The 20,141-nt window shown below is 38.9% G+C and overlaps 1 pseudogene across 1 annotated transcript; it reads left to right on the forward strand.

Moving 5' to 3' along the window:
* The first annotated feature begins 5,699 nt into the window (after window positions 1–5,699).
* Window positions 5,700–8,997, forward strand: LOC149566087 (cysteine-rich receptor-like protein kinase 2; annotated as a pseudogene). The gene is made up of 7 exons (XR_016362111.1): window positions 5,700–6,531; window positions 6,615–6,922; window positions 7,049–7,262; window positions 7,945–8,175; window positions 8,271–8,420; window position 8,467; window positions 8,499–8,997. The product of XR_016362111.1 is annotated as a cysteine-rich receptor-like protein kinase 2 (transcript).
* The last annotated feature ends 11,144 nt before the right edge of the window (window positions 8,998–20,141 follow it).

Consider the following 20,141-nt stretch of genomic DNA (forward strand, 5'->3'; position numbering starts at 1 on the left):
TGAAGACTTAGTAATATTTAATTGAAGACTATTAGAATATGAATCTATGTTAATTGATTGATGTAATTGATCATTTTAATAAAGTTATAATCTCTTATTCGAAGAATGATAATTGGTCCTCTTATAATATAACGAATAATGATCTTAGAAAAGTTGAAAGGTTAATCAATTAGAATATGGATCATGGTTAAAAATAAAGGACAATTTAATTAAATGTCAATGATGATCAGTTTAGTGAATATTTATCCTTAAGTTATTCTTAGAATGTAATTCTTAATAATAGAAGGGTAATGCTATCGGGAAACAATTGGGTTGACTTGTAGGTCAAATGATGATAACTTTATACACTTGAAAGTATACTTGCAAACAGAAAACTAAAAACCCCTACACATTATTCAACTATGTGAATTTAGTAAACCAAAACATGTGTTTGCATCGTGTATTTTATATGCTTCTTGTTTTGAGTTTTGGGTTGACTAGTGTTGACCAGTCCTAGGATGTTACCAGAGGCTCGGGAGTTATGAGATATGATGGCATGTTGATCTTATTTGGTCTCGATCTTTATAAGCCCAACCATGGTTATGTGATCATATGCTCTATGAAATGTTTTTATTTGTTCATCAGTCTTCATGTGTGAAGCTGAGAGGTATGTGTATGAGACACTTGAGCTAATCATTTTTGAGTCATCGATCAGTTATCTTTGGATTATTTTCTAGTCGTCATGATGGGACTGAAATGTGGATTTATTTCTTGATGATGTCATGTTGTGACATGTTTAACTCAACCATTTTGGAGTCTTTGATCAGTATGATTTTGAGATATTCTCGGTTGCTTGTTGAGAACCATTTATCTTGAGATATATTTTGGTTATTGAGAACCAATTGATACTTATGATTATCAGTGATGCCTTCAGTTGCCTATAGAGAACTATTGTGGTCATGATTTTCTGTGGATGCTTTTTCGGATGCTCATGGAGATTTGATGATTCTTCTTATTATGGATTTTTGATGCTTTTATCATGGTTATTTGATGATTATTTTTATGGATTATCTTTTGGATTTTCTTTACAGTCGCTTGTACAGGACTGTGGTGATTTATGATTCCATGAGCTTAGGGTAGGCAATCTACTTGTACTGTCGGGAAGTGGCTTGCAATGGGGGTCGGCGCCCTAAGTGGCTGCTAGGGTAACTCATTGTAAGTTTGGTTAATAAGTGATAACATTTACACACTAAATGGAAATTAAATGAACCTAAAAAGATAATTGTTTTGATGTTCTTGCCCATGCCTTGAGTGCTTGTACAGGCTAGGACGGGAGTAGTGAGAACGCATGGTTGCGACTGTGCATTCTGCAGTATGCCTCGTCAGTATGAGAGGATACTAGTGGCCGCATGAGATCAGTATGGACCTGTGGAGTTTAGCTAACTGCCAGGGTAACTTGTACGTGATAATTGCGATGATACTGTCCCGCTTGCAGAGTAGGTTTCCTACATGTCTTTGTGTGCCTCTAGGAATTAGATGTCGATTTTGTGTGATGGAACCTTTGAGTTAGTATACTTTTAGGATTCCTGGACTTATAGAGATTTATGCTTTATGGATTGATAGCCTGTTTGGGACTTGAGATTATCTCCTTAGCACGGTGGGAGTGGACCACTTAGGTTCCACGCGGTCGGGTGGTAGTGTATTTTCCACTCTTATCATTTGAGATCCGTCTGAGACATCGTGGCTGGAGTATCCTTGGTTGGTATTTATTCTTCATTATGTTCTTGGAGCATTATGATAGATAATATACCTTATGATAGATGTATTTACTAGTATGTTTCTTATATTGATGATTTGCTTTACTTTGCATATGTTAGTTGATGATTTATTATGCTTTACTTTGCATGTTAATAGGATGTTTTAGGAGTGACATTCCTACTATGTTAATACCGATGATCTCTTTGGTGCTTTGGAATGTTACGCACGAAGGGATGGCTAGGATCCACGATGGTCTAATGATGCTATTTACGGTTGGGAAGAACCGTGCACTTAGTTATTTATGTTTGTAATATATAGTTAACGTTTACGATGGATGTTTATATCTTCTATGATGATGTATCATGTATGATATGTGGTTTCATTTACTTTAATTGCATCATGAATTAATATTGGATGATGATGTACTTTATTTATATGGATGTTTATTCTTTTAAGCTTTTCATACCCTGTGATATGTACAGTGGATGATTGAGCTAAACTAAAATATAATTACAAAAGGACACTTGTATATTGTTTAAGTTCATTGGATGTATCATTGTTATTTCATAAGAATGGGATGTTAGATGAATAGTTAATTAGATGTGATACAACGTTAAGGGATCTTTAAAGAATGTAGCCTGTTATGTATATATGTTATGTTTATTTTCATTTGAATTGTTGCTATTGGTTCCACAAATGTTATGAATGGTTTTATCTTTCATGTTTTAAAAAAAAAAAATTGTTTGGCAAACTTAGTAAAATTCTTTGGATCCCTTGGCGGGGCATTACAGGGAAAATTCAAACCTTCACTTTGTCATGTTGACAAAGTCTAGATTCCTTCAATAATAGCTTGGTTGACGGACTAACATCGCCTATTGTAGCAAATGATGAGAAGTTTTATAATAAAAATAATAATCAAAATCAAAAGTGTAGCATTAGAAATCAGCACGACTATTAGACCTTAGACGTATCTTTCCAATGCCTCCCATATATCGTCTCCATTGTAAAGTGAAATTATAGCCTTTTTTATTTTCCATTTAACGAAATGACAGCCATTTTCTTCATGAGCTCTATCGAGCAAAAATATGCTCCGGATTTGACATTTATAAAAATTAATTAATTAATTTTAACATCACGAGAGTCCATTTTCCTTTCTTTTTATCTTCAGTTTTTAAGTGAGCTATAGTGAACGTCATGACATAAAACACACTGAGGGTCCGTTTGGTTCTTGGAAGATGACAGGAATTGGCATTTTCAAAATTCGGATTTGAAAATTTGTGCGTTTGTTTCAAAATTTGCAAAATAGAATTAGCATACGGGACTTCCAATTTTACCTCAAAATCAGGTTTTTCGACTTCCTAAAAAAAGTAAGAATTGAAAATCAAAACCTGGTTTTGTTTTTTAATGAGTGTAAAAACAATAGATTGGACTGTGATATGAATATCAGGATTTAACTGTGTGATTTTGAGTCAAACTCGATGACCTATGTTTCATGAGTAGTGATTCAACATGAATCCATCTCTCATGAGAATAAATGGAACACTTAGCACTCATTGGATCTAGGTGATGCTCACAGGGGTGAAGCACCGGGACTTCCCGGGAGGTCACCCATCCTAGTACTACTCCAGCCTGAGCGCGCTTAACTACGGAGTTTCCTCCATAGTTAAACCCAAAGCTTGCAACCCCATTTGCAAAACCTTCACCAAGTGTTATGCCTTATGAACCATTCATTAGAAAGCCCCTTAAGCTCATCAATTGATAAGTAGGAGATAATTTCCACAACTAGTCAAATTGTGATATGAATATCAGGATTTAACTGTGTGATTTTGAGTCAAACTCGATGACCCATGTTTCATGAGTAGTGATTCAACATGAATCCATCTCTCATGAGAATAAATGAAACACTTAGCACTCATTGGATCTAGGTGATGCTTACAGGGGTGAAGCACTAGGACTTCCCGGGAGGTCACCCATCCCAGTACTACTCCAGCCTAAGCGTGCTTGACTACGGAGTTTCCTCCATAGTTAAACCCAAAGCTTGCAACCCCATTTGCAAAACCTTCACCAAGCGTTATGCCTTATGAACCATTCATTAGAAAGCCCCTTAAGCTCATCAATTGATAAGTAGGAGATAATTTCCACAACTAGTCAAATTGTGATATGAATATCAAGATTTAACTGTGTGATTTTGAGTCAAACTCGATGACCCATGTTTCATGAGTAGTGATTCAACATGAATCCATCTCTCATGAGAATAAATGGAACACTTAGCACTCATTGGATCTAGGTGATGCTCACAGGGGTGAAGCACCGGGACTTCCCAGGAGGTCACCCATCCCAGTATTACTCCAACCTGTGCGCGTTTAACTACGGAGTTTCCTCCATAGTTAAACCCAAAGCTTGCAACCCCATTTGCAAAACCTTCACCAAGTGTTATGCCTTATGAACCATTCATTAGAAAGCCCCTTAAGCTCATCAATTGATAAGTAGGAGATAATTTCCACATCTAGTCAAATTATGATATGAATATCAGGATTTAACTGTGTGATTTTGAGTCAAACTCGATGACCCATGTTTCATGAGTAGTGATTCAACATGAATCCATCTCTCATGAGAATAAATGGAACACTTAGCACTCATTGGATCTAGGTGATGCTAACAGGGGTGAAGCATCGGGACTTCCTGGGAGGTCACCCATCCCAGTACTACTCCAGCCTGAGCGCGCTTAACTACGGAGTTTCCTCAGGCTGGAGTAGTACTGGGATGGGTGACCTCCCGGGAAGTCCCGGTGCTTCACCCCTATGAGCATCACCTAGATCCAATGAGTGCTAAGTGTTCCATTTATTCTCATGAGAGATGGATTCATGTTGAATCACTACTCATGAAACATGGGTCATTGAGTTTGACTCAAAATCACACAGTTAAATCCTGATATTCATATCACAATTTGACTAGCTGTGGAAATTATCTCCTACTTATCAATTGATGAGCTTAAGGGGCTTTCTAATGAATGGTTCATAAGGCATAACACTTGGTGAAGGTTTTGCAAATGGGGTTGCAAGCTTTGGGTTTAACTATGGAGGAAACTCCGTAGTTAAGCGCGCTCAGGCTGGAGTAGTACTAGGATGGGTGACCTCCCGAGAAGTCTCGGTGCTTCACCCCTGTGAGCATCACCTAGATCCAATGAGTGCTAAGTGTTCCATTTATTCTCATGAGAGATGGATTCATGTTGAATCACTACTCATGAAACATGGGTCATCGAGTTTGACTCAAAATCACACAGTTAAATTCGGATATTCATATCACAATTTGACTAACTGTGGAAATTATCTCCTACTTATCAATTGATGAGCTTAAGGGGCTTTCTAATGAATGGTTCATAAGGCATAACACTTGGTGAAGGTTTTGCAAATGGGGTTGCAAGCTTTGGGTTTAACTATGGAGGAAACTCCGTAGTTAAGCGCGCTTAGGCTGGAGTAGTACTGGGATGGGTGACCTCCCGGGAAGTCCTGGTGCTTCACCCATGTGAGCATCACCTAGATCCAATGAGTGCTAAGTGTTCCATTTATTCTCATGAGAGATGGATTCATGTTGAATCACTACTCATGAAACATGGGTCATCGAGTTTGACTCAAAATCACACAGTTAAATCCTGATATTCATATCACAATTTGACTAGCTGTGGAAATTATCTCCTACTTATCAATAGATTGGACTATTTTTTAAAATTTGCCTTCACCTCCAAGCTTACGCATAAAAATGTGTCTTCACATACATCTTCCGAGTGAAACAAACGGTTTCAGTAAAATTCCAAAAATCAAAATGAAGATATACAAAACCTTGATTCAGCTAAACCAAAATTTGTAGAAATCCAAGTTTTTTAAATTCCACGAAGCAAACGGACCCTGAAAGAACTCAAAGCAGGTATATTCTACGCCTCGTCGATATGAAAATAGCACAGCCATATTTTTATCCGAGCCGTCGCCCACCTTAGTTTTCACAATTTTGAAAGCGCAGCCGGATCTACTGTAAATGGACGAATACTGCCCATCTGAATACGATCAGTTATGTCAATCGTCCAAGCGTATGTGCCTCTGATTTTGATCTTCACAAACAAATCAGTGACATGTCAAAATACCTCAAATGCCCTACGCAGCTGTAGCCCTTTTAATGCCCTAAATGTCACTTTTTATAGAGCAAATCTCGATCCAGTCTTGAATTCTCTTGCCAAAGACATCTCAATTTCTCGTTCTGGGAACGAATCGCAGGGAACAGGCGGCGATCAAGTGTATGGCCTTGCTCAGTGCAGGGCCGATTTCCCTCTTTCTCACTGTGCCAAATGCTTTCAAGAGGCGAGGAACCAATTTGCCCTGTTTTGCCCTACGCAGAATGGAGGCCGAGTGTATGTCGACGGATGTTTTCTAAGTTACGAGAATGCCATATTTTTCACTCAGCCTTACGACACCGACTACTCTAACTGCAGCTCTTCGTCCAACATCGCCACTGAGAAATTTTCAGACAGAACGGTGAAATTGATTACAGAGACCGTTGGCAGAACCCTTGCGAATAACAGTGTTGCAATTGCTTGGACAGTTCATTCTGGGTCGAAGACGAATATCTGTGCTCTTGCTGAATGTTGGGAATCTCTCACTACTGCCGGCTGCCGAACATGTCTGGAGAAGGCGCAGAGTCAGATAGGGAATTGTCTTCCATCTACGCAAGGTCAAGTGCTCGAAGCCGGCTGCTATTTGCGATACGACACGAATTCTTTCTTTTCTCTCAATGGGCTTGCAGGTAACGTAGCTTGTGAAGAAATCTGTCACTGAATTCCATTGTTTCTTGCTTGAATTACAATATTTGTTTGTTAAACTTCGCAGCGACAAACACGGACCAAGGCGGGAGATCCAAATCAAAAACTATGGGGATTATTGTTGGAATTGCAGTGGGATCAGATCTCGTAATGGCGGCTGCTTGCTTTGCCTATTTTAAACTCAGACGACCCGTTTTTGTGAATGAACGGCGTGACACAGAGCAGTCAGGTGATTTCCGCCATAATATAGCAGACGAGGAATCAATTTTTGGGGAAAAAGCTGTGAGGTTTGATTATGAAGAGCTTAGGGAGGCCACTGAAAATTTCGACGACAAAAACAAGATTGGAGAAGGGGGCTTCGGCCAGGTTTATAAGGTATCAAACAATCTTCTTCCTCTGTTAATTTAACCTTCAGGTTGAAATATTTGAGAGTTACCCAACAATGTTTTCCTCCGATGATGCTAACAGAACTTGAAACTTGAAATATTTGAAAGTTTACAGGGAACACTACGCAGCGGGAGGGAGATAGCTGTAAAGAGGCTGTTTGCAAGTGAGTTGGACGCAGCCACAAACAATTTCTGGACAGAAATTGAGGTCATAAGTAGTGTCTCTCGTCGGAATCTGGTTACGTTGCTGGGATGCTGTCCGTTGCAAGATCAAAGGCTTCTCGTGTTCGAATATTTGCCAAATCGAAGCCTCGATAGACATCTGTTTGGTATGGCTCCGAGATAGCATTTAATAGTTTTTCTACCCGCTTTTCTGGAAGACAACTAGGCTGGGGTCTTATGGGAGGGGTTTGGGCTCTATTTTTGTATAGCGGGTGGCTCTATGATATTTTTTTAGGGGTTAAAGAGAATTGGAATCTTTTCAGGAGCCTCGGATTTTTAGCCCTCTCAATTTGAATTGGTGAAAAAGGGGTGGCGATGAATTTAGCCCCACCAGCTTAGAGAGAAATTATGCCATTTGTCAACAATCTACACTTCATTTTTCCATCAAAATGAATTCCCACAAACAAATTTATGAATAAATTTAATATTTTAAAAAAAAAATCACGAGACAAAAACTTCCTTAAATTTAGCAGCTATGTTTTTCTTTTTTTGAAGTGGATTCACTTATAAATTCATAGAACCACTTTCTTTTTAAATATCCTTAAAAATCTCAACAGCACCTGCTCTATTAAGAAAGTGGGTGCCCATAGGACCCCAACCTTAGCAGATATCAGAAATTAAGAAGTAGCGGTGCTTTGATGAAGATCAGCGGGTATCAGAAATTTAAAAAATAATGGTGCTTTGATGAAGATCAGCAGGACTACATATCAAAATTTTGTTTCCTCTTTTATTGTCGGCATCCCAATCTGGAAGGCTCTAGCGTTAATAACAACGAATTTTCTATGGCAGGTAAAGGAAGAACTTGACTAAGTTGGGAAGCACAATTCGACATCATACTGGGTACAGCAAGAGGGTTGGCTTACCTCCATGAACATTCCCATGTACGCATTGTGCACAGAGACATTACAGCTGCTAATATTCTGTTAGATGACAAATTCCAGCCCAAATTGCAGATTTTGGTTTGGCAAGACTCTTCCTGCATGAAAGAACCCATCTCACTACAAGGGTTGGGGGAACACTGTAAGAATATGTAGTTGTTTATGAGCCCTGTTTTTTTCCTATTAGATCTAATAATCTTGAAGCTGATCAATTTTTCTGAATCCCTTGTATCCGAGAGGTTATACGGCTCCAGAATATGCAGTCCATGGTCAATTAACAGAAAAAGCTGACGTGTACAGCTATGGAGTGGTCGTTCTAGGGCTCATTAGGGGTAGAAAGTCTATCCAGACAAGACTTCCATCTGATATGCAGCTTCTACTGCCCTGGTTACACCTCTCATCATAGTCTCGAGTTTTCCTTTAAAAGTAAAAGGGTAGCCATTCTAAATAGATTTATAATTGCAGACATGGAAACTTCATCAAAGAAATGAAGGGTTGGATATCGTGGATCCAAGGCTGGAAGGAAGGTTCGATGCAGAACAGGTGTTGAAAGTAATACATATTGCTCTTGCGTGCACGCATGACTCCCCATCAAAGAGACCCTCTATGTCAAATGTGGTATCAACGCTCGCCCTAGTGTCAGCGGAGGCAAGACCAGTAAAATCTGCGTTTATGGAGATTGAAACTGATACGCAGCACATATTTTCTGGCTCCACATCACAGTTTGGGTTCTCCTCAGCAGCAGGGCCATCCAGTAACTCTGCATCTTTCACCCATTCTTTATAGGCTCGCTGAAAATACAAGTGCCAAACAGGTAAAAACACTTTTTTGGCAATTCTACATCTATAAATAGTCATGGATAGTCCTTAGAAAACGTTCAACAAGAAATTTAGCTGAGTGAGGTGTTTCTCCGATAAAACTTAGTGTTGCATCATTCTAAACTCAGCTACAATTTTTGGCAAAATGGTTTCTCTAGGAAGCCTCTATTCAGCAGACTAAATTTCTTAAATAAATCATTTTTTACAATTGAATAATTCATTTAAAAATGTTTGCACACTAGTTTCTATTTTTATATTTAATTAATAAATTAATAAAAAGAGGATCTGGTCGGCTAGTTAGCCACTGGTATATTTTTATGGACTGTCAAAACCTCTAACCTCTAGTAAATTGACAATGAAAGTTGCAAGTTAGTTAGAAAATTTATCTGATCTAATTCTATTGTTCTTCCCAAGTTTATTGAGTTGAACAACCTTCAACCACTGAAGTTGCCCAAATCAGTGTCTCCTTAGATAGACCAAATTTTTCACATTGAGCTTGCTAGAATAGTTAGGCCTAGCTCGGATCAGAATTCCATGTGTAGCTCATAAAAAAAAATCTTTTTGGAATGTTGGAAAGGCTTATAATGTGTAAGTCTCATATGACACTCAAGGAGTTAGATACCTCCTTACCTCCATATAATAGTAACATATGTTTATGCCAATGGTTTTTCGCTTGTGAAGCAAGGCAAGCACCCATACACTGTCAGTCTAGATCAAAATGACCCAACACTCATTTCAATATCACCAGCAGTGTCAAGATCAATTTCCAGCTGCACTAAGTCAGTTGTTTGTGTAGCAAGTTTATGTCAAGTCAATAGGGAAACAAACTAGTAATGCTTCCTTTCCTAGCAAGTGACATTTGGCTCACATAGAAAGACAATGGCCATGACCATAGCATTTAATTTATGGCTAGAATTGATTGCCTAAAAACATATTTTTTTATAATGGGATTATTTCTCTGAGGGAAGCAGAGAATTATGGAAAATGTGATTTTCCTATTTAATGCACATCTGCACATGGAAGGTGTAATGCCCTACTTGGAGATCGTTGGGACATGGATAAATATAAGCCAAGGTCTTTTTTTTTTTTTTGAAACAAGTATGGATGTACATGACATACGACATATGAAGATCACAAAGATCACAATAGAAGACTAAACAAACATCCAGACACTAACGGATCTCCAAATGCCACTGCTGACCAACAATGACGAACCACAGAAAGATGTAATCAAAATTGAAACCAAAACATTCTGAAATTAAAATACAATTCCAAGCTACTCAAGAACATCGTAAAGGGTATCTAAAACACCTCAAAAAAACTTTCAGTCAAATTGAGGAGTGCCCGCTGTCCACCTGAGCAGGTTTTTCCAAAACCTAGGCGATACAATAATTCAACACTGTGTGATACTTTCCAGTATCGTACGACCTTTCTTAGGAAGGAGTGTGAAACATTCAGGGTTTGGGCAACACTTCTCCTAAAGGTGTGTGATACTTTACAAGTATTGTACGACCTTTCTCCAATGTGTGTGCGATACTTTCCAGCATCGTAGGACATTTCTCTTTAAGGCACGTGATACAATCAGGGGTCGCACGATATTTCTCCTTTGGGTGTGTGACATTTTACAATTTTTTTGGTGTAAATAAGTATTTATTATTTACACTTTACTTAAGTTTACTTAGGTTAATGCATTATTTTATTATTTATTAGTTAGTCACCTAGGAGTATGCATACTCTTGTGAGTTTTTATGTTGACAACATAGGAGTTAGCACTCTAATTATGCACATGGTTTCTACAACATCTCTACACGTAAGACACTTTGTCATACTTATCCTCTCATTGATGCATGTATATTCATACACAATGGAGGACATGTGCTTAGTTGTCATGCTTATCTCCTAGTTCTTTCTAGAACCATTATAGATGCATCTTAGAGGCTTTTATATACAGGCACTCCTAGTGTGTATGCACATGTTTTGAGATATTCATTCTCATATTGATCATACTTTTTTGGTCTATTGTTGTGCTTATGCTTGAGTTCCTTAATCTTTAGTGATTTTTCCCTAAGGCAAATTCTTACATGGTATCAGAGCTTGGGGAATTTCTCTTCACATAGTCGTTCGAAACCATTCTTGCTTTAGCACCTCGACCCAAATCCGGAGCATTCATAGTCATTAGGAGCATCTAGAACCAAAGCTGACCTTGCCATTGTGTTTGAAACATCGATTCGGTGAAAATTGACTATAAATTCACCTATATTGGGCCAAAGTCAATTTTTAGGCAAATTTTTTTGCAAATCGGCACCCAAAGGCCTGATTTGCAAGTATGATATGATCTACTAGATCTGCACATTTAATTTTTTCAGATCTATAATTAATTTTTTCTCTACATTATTTTCAAATTTTGGTATTTCTCAAAAAAAAATTGGCCAATAAGGCCTACAGAGAAATTTTTTTTGCAAGAACTGGGTGGTGAAACCCTAGCCCCCGCAGGTAATATTCATAGTATTTTGGAATATTCCATCGGTACAAATTTTTGGTGCATCAAGGTTCAAATTTTAGATGGGCTTCAACAAATCCAACCCAGCTTACACCATACGGCAGCCAAGTCCATCCATGATGACCTTGCTTTTATTTTACAAATTGCAGGTTTTCTTTTTAAACACGATAGAAGACCTACACCGCATGCATGTGTGATTTTGTTTAAATACTCATGAGCCAACTTAATAACTCTAGCATCAAACACCAGTCATCTTTTTATTTTTGTCAACTTGTGCAATTGAAACTCTAGTCCCAGTGCATCAATAACTTCCAGCCCGTTGCTTGTCATCCCGTCGGCCACAACATACACATCGCCAATGAAAGAAATCCCCTGCTAGTGTTAGAAAAGCTCCCAACGAACTTATTACCACTCCACTAGAATCCCTTTTATCAGCGATCACCTGTCAAAAGATTGTGTTAATGCTTCAAGATCTTCTAGCCATTAATGCTTCAAGATCCTCAAGATCATCATCAAAAGATTTACTTTCACTATCCTCGTACTTTACTTTCTTCTTCTTAGACTTATATAAAACCACTTGTGACTTGAAAAGATTCAATAACACAGCTTGTATAATTATCAAAATTTGACAATTCAAAAGTAGTAAGTCTACCAACTAGACTATCCAAGGTTAAATCATTACCATGAGTGCATCTCAATTTTGTATTGTAAAAACTCTAATAGCATAAATAGGAAGTAAGGTTATTAGTGAAGGATTTGAGAAAACATGCAAATCAAATCCACAAGCACTCGAATACTTGCATGTAGAAACTTGTCACGGAGAAGAAAAAGACAAGAAGAAGCAAAGGATTTGCTCTGAAAACACAAAAACTGTATATTCAGATGTAGAAAAGATTATCAAATACAAAGAGTTCAATCCTTATAAAAGGAGATCAAAACCCAAAAAGGGTAACCTAATAAGTTACTAAAGGTAACCTAAAGGTGAAAGCTATTTAATAATTACTAATTAATTATTAAATAGAGAAAGTTAAAAAATGCATAAAGAAAAATCTTAAGAAGGGAAAAAAGGTAATTTAATAAGTGAAACTAAATTAACCTTTTTCTCTAACACCCCCCCCTTAAGATGAGCAACAATGCACTTACAAACAATCTAGAAAGAGCAAGGAATCAAGAATGATGAAAAGAAACTTGGGTCCTGATAACAAGGCCTAATGAGGTACCCAATCACAACAAAATCTTTGTGAAATAGAGAAATAGAGACAACCCAGTGGGAAAAACTCTACTCCAAAAATAGCTAAAAAATCTAATGAAAGACTGAAGAAGCCTCCAACTAGAGGAATGTCTCAAAAAATAGGAACAAAGAGTGATCATGAAGAACATCACCAAAGCATGTAGAAGCTGCAAAGCTTTGTCAAAAGATAACTGCTGATTTGAATAACCTCCACTGACATAGAACTTGACCAAATAGAGAAGATTGTAATCTGCATCGAATCAAGAGGTAAACAAAGGCAAACAACTGAACTCAAAAATGCAGATGGCATAAAACACCAAAGCCTAGAGAGTTGATCAATCGAACCAAGGAAGGTTGCAACCAAAAAGTAGGAACAAACAAAAGAGTGTCTATATGGTAGATGATCCATCTCACTAAAATGCATAGGTACCCAGCCATTGCACTTGCCTAGTACATAGGATCAAATACTAAATACAAAGCTCACTCCAATGAACCACAAAAGCATGAGAAACAACAAGAAAATACCCCCTAATGCAGGCAGGGTGAGGTGACAGGAAACTAGGAAAGTGGGCCAAAAATCTCCTCCAAAATAGAAAGAACCAAAAACATCGAGACTGAGGAAGAGGTACAAACACCTATAAAGGCACGTGTCATTGACACATCATGGGGCTAATGTCATAGAAGGAACACTCACTTGACAAAGGAAGAGAGCACTAAAAGGCAAACAACTACCCCCTGTAGACACCTAAATTTGATTACACTATTTTAGTAATCCTATTTAGTTATCTAAAAAGGCATTATTAATTAATTTTTTATTTAATTAATCCTTTGTCATCCCCTAGTTGATTAATTTAATTAATCATCTATAGTCCTAATTGATAAATCAAATAATCTATTATTTATCAATTAAATCCTATTCTTCTATCTAATTCCAAAAATCCCCATTTATTAAATAAATCTATTTGATAAATGAAATCCTCAAATTCAAAAACCCCTAACCTATCTCTAATCCTCCATTTAGCCTAATCCACCCCATCCACCCATACTAACCAAGCTTAGCCACTAACTCACCCACCCTCATTAATGCCATCCACTTGCACATCTCTAACATCCCTAATCTAATCCTAAACCCAAGCCTAATCCACCCCCTAATGTTGTCACATTCCTTAAACAAGTTTAAGACTTTCCTAATCCAAACCAAAGTCTCCCCTCAAAAAAAACCAACCACTAAATCATGAGTGCTCTTACAAAACATAAAAGACTCTTACAAGCCCACTCATGACTCTTACACCCATCTTCCACACTCTTCCCTCTTCCACACTCATTCCTCTTACATCCCTCTTACATACTCAACCCCACTCATCATGCCTTTAACCAACCCTTTACCCTACCCTCTCACACTCATCCTCCTTGTGACAACTGTCACCTTCGCATTGGTGCTAAACAAGCACAATCCATGTGCTCCCCTTTGAGTGCATCTTAGCCCTCCTTAAGCCTTCATCCATCCTTGCATCTAAGCCCTCCATCCCTCTACCCCTTAGCCTATAAATTGAATCCCATCCCAAGCCATTTCATCAACAATCTTTGAGCTAAAGTTACCATGCTATTTTGAGAACCAAAGCCATCAATCTTACCCTTATAATGCCAAATTGAGAGCTCACAAAGCTACCAATTTGCCATTACCCATCTCCATTGAAGCAGCTTTTGAGCATCTTGAGCATACATCCACAGCAAAAGGACACATCTACAGAATCAAGAAAGCATGGAGTGTTTTCTCTTGTGAGGTTTGCACTTCTTGTTTGCTTTCTTTGTCTAAGCATATATGTAAATTTAGTTTTTGGTTTGTGAATGTTTACTTTATTTGTTAATGTTCTTTGCATACTAAAATTCTTGTTCTACATTTTGGCACGCCTGGTGGGACCCCACTATGGGTCATTTAATCATCTATTTTCATCTATATGTCATTTTTCTAACCATCTAATGTTTGTTGTTGTTTGAGTGTGTTGTGAGGGTGTTTTGCTTGTTTTTGCAGGTTAAAGAACACACTTAGGAAGAAGAAATACCATCTAAAAAAAAAAATTTGCATTTTTCAACTTTTTTGGCGCAGTTTTGGTCTACAACCTGTTCTGTCTGCGAAAATTCGCGTCTGCGCAAATCGACATCTGCGAAAATCCGCATCTGCGAAAATCCGCGTCTGCACAAATCGACGTCTGCGCAAATTGACGTCTCCACCACCGCCAATCCAAATCGATGTCTCTGCTTGTCACCTATTTTTTGTGCCGCAAAATCTATTATGTCGTCTTCGAATACTAGCGTATCTTTATTTCTACACTTTGTAGCTTTAAAAAAAAAAAAAAAAGGGGTATAAATCAAAATTTGACTTTTAGTGGTTTCATAGGATTTAGACCATTTTAAGCATTTTTACGCGTAGAAAAAACAGCAAAAAAAAGTTTTAAAAAAAATTTCCATAGTTAAGCTCTCATTTTTGAAGATTTTGGCTAACTAACTAAAATTGCTTTTTTTTGTCTCATTGCAGGTTGGAGCACATATGGAACCACTAACCATGTTTCTTGCAGGTGTTCATGTTGCTAAAAAATGAACTTGAATGTTTAACCATTTGTCTTTGAATGCATGTTGCTAAAAAAAAAAAAAAACTTGAATGGTTAAACACATTTTCTATTGAATGAATGTTGCTCAAAACACACTCTTGAATGTCATGGATTAAAATCAACTTTCCTTAGAATGCATGCTTAAAACAACAAATCCAATCTTGAATGCCAAGGATCAATTAACCATTGCAATATCAAACACTTCATTTGGAGCTTCTAAAATTGAACAAAACAAATCTCTTTTCCACATGCAATCTAGGTAAAGTTTGATTTTTGGACATTTAAGAAACTTTGTTAAGTTAAAATACAAATTTAAAAAAATCAATTTGAGTAGTTCCTTGGACTCACCTCTTTTCTAATCACCCATCAAATATTAACCATTGGTTGCAATCTCAGCACCATTTATGGGGATGGGTCTACTTGAAAAAGGTGTTAAATGTTCCACAATTTAACTCACTCACTTGGTCTTTGAACGTTTGCTTTAACTTTATCAAAATTCTTAAATGGTCAAAACTCTAGATTAAATCGATCACACTTCAAGTTTGGGCACTAAAATTGAACAACAACTGACGTGGAGAGCCTCCGGGCGCGCGCTTGAAATCGAATCTCACACACTTTTGTTTTGGGCTTAAAACAAACTCACACTCAATCTTGAATGCCTTAAAGAAAATCAATCGATACTTGACGTGGAGGGCCTCCGGGCGCGCGAGTTTGCTTTTGTTGACCCTAACTCTTCTTATTGTTTGCATTCTTCGATCGATTTACTTTTGTTGGTGCTTCAAGTTGGAATTGAACATTGTCTCTTAAACATGAGTGCTTGCAAAGTCTAGATTAGCACACATAAGAGTCAGTTGGTAAAAGAACAAGCGTGTTTTTTAGCCCAAGGTCATCCAAGTCTTCTCTCCCCTTGTCATCTTTCGAGGCCATCTTGGGTGCATAAGATTAGGATCCAAAACCTTGTTTCTTTTTAGGAGGCCTGCTTGGGGATTTCATCACCCCTTGGACGACCTCAACTCCAGCATTCCGACGGAGTATAAGAATCGAGAGGTGAATCGAAAGACACCTCTCTTGGGATCAAGATTTTGTCATTCGGGCTAAGCCTCAAGGAACTTTATACCCTTGAGAAGTGAAAGAGGAGAAGTGGGTTACCGCTCCTCTCGGCTGTGTGACATCCTTTTGGTCTCATCTACAGATTTGGGCCTCACGTACCTTGCGTATATTGAGGACTCCCTAGCTAAACCAATTGTCAGCCTTGCAGAAAACCATCTAGGATGTTAATGTGTTTGGAGTGACTGATCGAAACATTTGTAGAACATACACACTCCTTGGTGCGAGTATCACATTCTGAGAACCACAAACTTCTATCTGGGTGTTCCTATCTATTGCTTGTTTTTATTTTACTTGTTGAATGAATGTTTTCCAAACTTGGTCAATCCTAGCTTAGGGCACACTTAGCGTAGTCACTGCCTATTTTGGAAGTTGAACAAGTTGAAGCAAAACAACTGAGATTTTTTCCAAAGCCAAGCAAATTCAGGAATTTATGTCAGAACAACCCAAACCCAAACAGAAGTTTCACAAGGTCAAACTCAAGCCATCTCTAGCATACCAAGAACTTTCAGCCAATTGAAAAGAAATAACACCAAGCCCACGAATTGCCAAACTCCACAAAGCAGAGGACAAAGCTATCGACGAAGCACTTCAAGAGGCCTGGTTAGAGTGTACCATCAAATTTAGCCAACATCCAGGAGTTAATCCTGCTTATGCCTTACCAACTAGGCATGATTTCTATGATTAGACACCCTTGTTTCTCCACATCTTCTTGGATAAGCTTCACTTTAGAGTCATCTTTATAGAAAAGCCAGCCATCTTAGGTTATCCCCTTAAGCATTATTAGCTCATCCTCTCATTTAGAATCATACCATCTAGCCAGTAATCAAAAATCTGCACATCTAAGCTTTCAAAATTGTTGTCACCTTGCTAAAAGTTTGCCATTCCTAAAATCTTCCAAATCCACCAATCGCACCAAGGTTATCCCTTTGACAAAGCTTTGTCTAGGGTAATCTAGCTTTGTCACTTGTTATCCCTCATCACCTTGAGCTAAAGGTTGGGATCCACAAGTGGTCAATCTCGTGTTCTTCCTAAAGGATCATCAGTCTATCCTTAAGTTGACACAATCACCACCAAGCTTGCACATAGGAAAGCAAACCTTTTGTGCTTTGAAAACATATCTTTGAAGTTAGAATCCCCAACCCAATCCTCCTTAGGTTTTGTCATATAGCTTTGCCTCAGCCTAGGAAATCATTTGCATAGAAAAGCCTTCCCCCTTTTGCATCCATCAGCATTATTGCATCTCATCCCTAGGAGCATTTTTCATGCCACCCGTCACTCGCTTAGCCAAGAAGAAAGAAACAATGGAGCCCTATCATTTGGATCGAACAACCTCACCCCCCTTGAGCACTCAGCCATCCTTCAACCTAGAGCAAGCTATGCCATCACCTACTGACATTGAAGCTTTCATGAACCAACCAAGAAATGCAGTATTGGTAAACGCCATTATAGACAAAAACAAAGAGACAATCATGGCTAATTTTCGAAGGGACAATGTAGGAACCTTTGACTTTGGAAGACCCCCTCCATTATCAGATCCATCTCACCCATTGTTTGGGCAGCTGCCACCACCCATAGGCTCTTATGATCCAAAAGAAGAGCCTCCAGCCAATCCATATGACCCAACAAACCCAAACATACCATCATCCACCCAAGTTGAAATCTCCATGCCGCAAGCCAACCCAGCCACCACCACTCCATCCTTGGTTCATACCTCTCCGCTCCAAACCCCCTTTACTCAAAACACCTCACCGTTCACCCCCTTCACTATTGCTGCTGCTCCCACACCTAGCCTTCCAAATCCACCCATCTCCCAAATTAGTTCTAGCATCTTTGGCCAACCTCAGCAATATACAATAGGGATGCCACCCATGGGGCCAAGTAATCAACCTTTCATCGCCCCCAGCTTGTTCACCACAGCCCAAAGTACAATCCCATCATTTCCATTAAGTCTTGGGAGCTCAATACCACCAGCCACAAATCCACAAGCTACTACCTTCATTCCACAAAGCTATCAAAACCCACAAGCTACTGCCAATCTTCTACCAAGCTCCCAAGTGACCCCAGCTCCCACCACCACTCTACCAAGCTTCCAAATCTAGCCACAAAGCTATCAAACCCCATCAGTTACATTCCCAAGCTTTCAATTCTCACCACCTCCACCACCAACTAATCCATTACCTCCAATTACCAACTACTTTTCAATGCCACTTCTAGGAGGTAATCCACCACCCCAGCCAACCACCAATTATTTGCAGATACCATCCCAAATGGGGGCACAACCCACATATATTGGTCAAACCCCACAAGCCTTTCGATCCTTTCCCCAAGCCTCACAACCATCTTATACCTTACCTCCACAAAGCAATCCATTTATCCCACAGCCAGCTTATGTTCCTCAATCCCAACCTCAAATCCCATATCAACAGCAAGCCTCGCAACACATGCAGCAATATGCACCACCTCCCCCTCAACAACCCGTCATCCACCATGCAGCTGCCCGAACAATGTACAATCCCTATCAACAAATCCCTCACAGCCATCCATATTCAGTGGCCCCATCCAGCACATACCTACCTCAAGGCACTCCTACATTGGGGGCACCCCAACCATCACCTATCAATTCAGAGTGGGAGCAAATGAAGACAGCTCTGAAAGCCATCCAAGAAGGGAATGATCCAAAGACATTCAAGTTTGAGAATGTGTGTCCTTACCCATTTGACAAAGCCATTACCACGACACCATTTCCCAAACACTTTGAGGTACCTAAATTTGACAAATTCAGAGGAAAAGGAGACCCTGTCACACATATCAAAGAATTTTACATGCATTGCCAGGACGTGGCATACAATGATGTCTTCCTCTTGCGCCTTTTTCCCAAAAGCTTGGTTGGACCAGCTCTTGAATGGTTTTATAGAATCCCCTATGGCACAATTAAAAACTTTGCTGAATTATCTGAAGCATTTGTAGCCCAATATGCCCATCTTGTTGAAACAGAGCTATCAATAGTTGATCTTGTCCACACCAAGAAAAAAGGTGGAGAAAGCCTCGCCGAATACCTGCACAGATGGCAAACCCTTACCACACGCATATCTTGCACCTTGACAGAACGCCATGTGGTGAAAATGTTTATTGATAATGCACATCCCAGCTTGGCTCACCACATGACCATGAACTGTTTGCAGACCTATAAGGATATCAAAGAGAAAGGAATGATCCTTGAGCAAGGACTCATCAAAGATGGTGTGGTAAAGATTTACAAAGAGGCCAACCAAAATCAATCACATTCCAATGACAAGTCTAGGTATTGGAACAAAAACAAGCATGTTGCAACAGATGGGGTTACTGACACTAGACATGTGAATATCGTTGGTCCTTCTCAAAACCAGTCTAACCCACCATATCAAACAAACAACCAACAAGCTATCAATTACCAACAAGGAAATAACCAAAGCTATCAAAACCACAATACAAGACCCAACTTTCAAGGGTCTAACAATCAAGCTAATGCCATCAATGTAGCTGCAGGGCAAAAGCCCAGATTCCAACCTGCACCTAGAAACTATACACCCCTTGGTGAGCCATTGGATGTTATTTTTGAGAAATTGGCTAAGGAAAACCTCATCAAATTTCCTCCTACCCAGAAAATTGATCCAAGCCAATCCAAAGCTGCATGGTACAAGGACAATGAGTATTGCAAGTTCCATAGGGTAAACGGTCACACCACCTTCAGATGCATGAAACTGAAAGACTATGTGCAGGACCTCATTGATCGGAAGGAAATCACTGTTGGTGCCCAAACCTCTCCCAATGTAGGCTTACATATTTATCAAAATGCTTTTC

The sequence above is a fragment of the Cupressus sempervirens genome, chromosome 3 (assembly GCF_028749045.1).
Source record: "Cupressus sempervirens isolate cs-2001-9-10 chromosome 3, ASM2874904v1, whole genome shotgun sequence".
In the NCBI taxonomy this organism is placed as follows: Eukaryota; Viridiplantae; Streptophyta; class Pinopsida; order Cupressales; family Cupressaceae; genus Cupressus; species Cupressus sempervirens.